This window comes from Berghia stephanieae, chromosome 15 (assembly GCF_034508935.2).
Source record: "Berghia stephanieae isolate SIO BIC M18660-M18661 chromosome 15, UCSD_Bste_1.3, whole genome shotgun sequence".
Taxonomy (NCBI): domain Eukaryota; kingdom Metazoa; phylum Mollusca; class Gastropoda; order Nudibranchia; family Aeolidiidae; genus Berghia; species Berghia stephanieae.
Window position 1 is genome coordinate 8,051,647 of NC_088374.1, and position 3,193 is coordinate 8,054,839.

Consider the following 3,193-nt stretch of genomic DNA (forward strand, 5'->3'; position numbering starts at 1 on the left):
TTAGCACTCACTTTGCTATGATAAATCAAGTGACCGACTGAGAGGAAAGATCAAATGGAGGGTAAGACGGGCCGGAGAGGAAAATGAATGCAACCAGTTTACAGACAGTTGATAAAACACTGGCTTCTCACTCGAAAATGTTCAAGATGCAGTCGTATTTTATTTCTGACCCCCTGTCCACCCAGCAGTGATAGGGTATATGGTTCTATTATTTGAAGTGGAAAGTACAGTGCGATAGACTAGCGTACTATCTTAAGGATACAACAAGATATGAAGTGAGTAGAAAAGTGCCAGAAGACAATAGAGAATAAAAATCTTTCGCGGCGGTGGTGGGGTTTGAACCTGCGACCTAATTGGTACGACAACTCCGCCTGGCAGGTGAGAGCGTGACTCTACCGTGTGAGCTATCCACGAACAGGATAGCAAGCAATTGCTATTGTGACTTTCATGCTTCAGAAACAGAGACAAATTCCAGCTCCATGCGTTCTATAACTCAAAAGGACTGATGCTATTTCAAATCCAGTTGCACTTTACATGCGCCTTTTTATCCCTGGTTTTGAGCCTCACTCGGAGCATAGTTCATTCCTTGAAAAAGGCTCGTTACTTACATTCTCTCACCGTACTCGGGTGTAAAATGAGTATCTGGCTGTGAAAAGCCATGTGTCCTTCCGAAAAATTATAATATCGCCTCTCAGGCGACATGTCAGGTCATACATGTTAAGTGTATTTCTTCGTCACGGTCCTATTGTAAAGCGATTTGAGCACATTTAGTTGATATCGCGCTATACAAAATCTCAAGTTTCAATTTGTTAGTTTGCCATTTTTTAATATTTTTGGTTATAGTTTCGTTTCCATTTTCTTTTTAAATGTACATATTATAACATCAAGTTCACATTACAACGGGTGAGAGAAATTTTAAAAAATGGAAAAAAATGTGACGCTGTTCTATAACAAGGACCAAATCAAAATAATAAACATTTGCAGTTGACGAGAATAATACTTTACGTTAATACTTGCCAAGTTTGACTACAATTCTATGATTGGAAAATAAACTATGCTCGTTATAATAAAGTCGATTGAATCAAAAGACTTTGTAAGGTTCCAAAATTGCGCTTTGTTTATGTAATGTTGTGTGACTAGCGTATACATTTACCCCGTCTTGTTGAAAACCGAATGGCCTAATGGGGTATATTCTAGAATAAGTTTTCCTTGTAACAATGTTACATGATTTTCAATACGACGCAGAAATCATGTTTGATTATTTCTACAGGTACAATGGTCTCTAATGAATCCTGGCTTGAATAGAATAGACTAAAGCAACGCGTATATCCATGCAGGTCTGACATCCGAACCCACTTATGGGCCCACTTTAACATTGTTGTAATAGAAAATATTTTACGTCATGACTTAAGATTCCCATTATAACAATGATCCCTTAAGGAATGGGGTTATCAGACCTGCATATATGTGCACGTTGGACTACAGCTTTATATATGGGCAATGATGTCACACAATGCATAAGAGTCGTAAAATGTTTTTTACAAAAGCAAATCTAAAAGAGTCAAAAGAGTCGAGAGTCAATTAAGGGGCAGCCTGGAACAGTAGGTAGAGTACTCGCTTCTCACACAAAGGGACTCAGATCGAAACTGGTTGTAGTCGAGATTTGTTTGTTCTGGTCCCCCACTGTCAACCCAACAGTAAATGGGTAGCTGGGTCTGATAGATCTGTCGGAAGGTACTCTGCGATGAACTACCGTCCTATCCAAAGAATAGCAAGCAAGTGGCATTGTCCGTTTCACGCTATAGAAACCGGGGTATAATGTCGGACTCCATGGGCCTTAAAGGTTCTGAAGGATGACTGGCTCAGAGCTACGGTCTTTGCTTGATCCCCAAAATGTCCTGAGTTCACATACCCCCGCTGCGCTGTGTGGCCTTGAGCAAGCCATCTCGCCCATGCTCATTTTGTGGCGCTACACTGCGGATGACGCCAAAGTAGTTCTAGTCTTTCAGTCCCTAGAGACAAATTTCCTCTATGGGTTAAATAAATACCCGTCATTGATCAATTAATTTACACATAATGAACATAAGCAATGGCCACTTAATCGTTTCATAATTTAAATATATATATACATAAATTCTTTACTTGCCGGACACTAATCAATTAGACATTTTATCACTTTTATTATACGTACCAGCACCACCTGGTAATTTGCTTAATTATTATCATGTCAGTTCAACAAGTCTGTAAAAATATTCATTTGGATGAGCAAAGTATGATCACTATTATTATTGTTATTATTATCATTATTATTATTATTATTATTATTATTATTATTATTATTATTATTATTATTATTATTATTATTATTATTATTATTATTATTATTATTATTGTTATTATTATTATTATTATTGTTATTATTATTATTATTATTATTATTATTATTATTATTATTATTATTATTATTATTATTATTATTATTATTATTAAACATTTTCTGAGAAATAAGAAAATCAATTGAATCATGGAAAAATTAAAGTTACTCCCAGTCATAAACCAAACTTGGGGATCGACGGATCACACGAAAATTTTAGAATTACGTCAAAACAAGGAGGAGGAGAAGAAGGGGGATGAAGAAAAGAAGAAGAAGAAGAAGAAGAAGAAGAAGAAGAAGAAGAAGAAGAAGAAGAAGAAAAAGAAGAAAGAAGAAGAAGAAGAAGAAGAAGAAGAAGAAGAAGAAGAAGAAGAAGAAGAAGAAGAACAAGAAGAAGAAGAAAAAGAAGAAGAAGAAGAGAAGAAGAAGAAAAAGAAGAAGAAGAAGAAGAAGAAGAAGAAGAAGAAGAAGAAGAAGAAGAAGAAGAAGAAGAAGAAGAAAAGAAGAAGAGAGAAGAGGAAGAAGAAGAAGAAGAAGAAGAAGAAGAAGAAGAAGAAGAAGAAGAAGAAGAAGAAGAAGAAGAAGAAGAAGAAGAAGAAGAAGAAGAAGAAGAAGAAGAAGAAGAAGAAGAAGAAGAAGAAGAAGAAGAAGAAGAATCTTGGAAGATTAAGATTTGGAAATTCAGATGACGATGACGATAATGATAATGGGGAGGAAGCCCGTCGCCCTCGTTGACTTATAGCCCGACACTGGCAAAAATGACGTCAAAAGACAAGTCTTTGCCAAAAATAAAGAAAAGAAATCGTGAATGGGATCGCT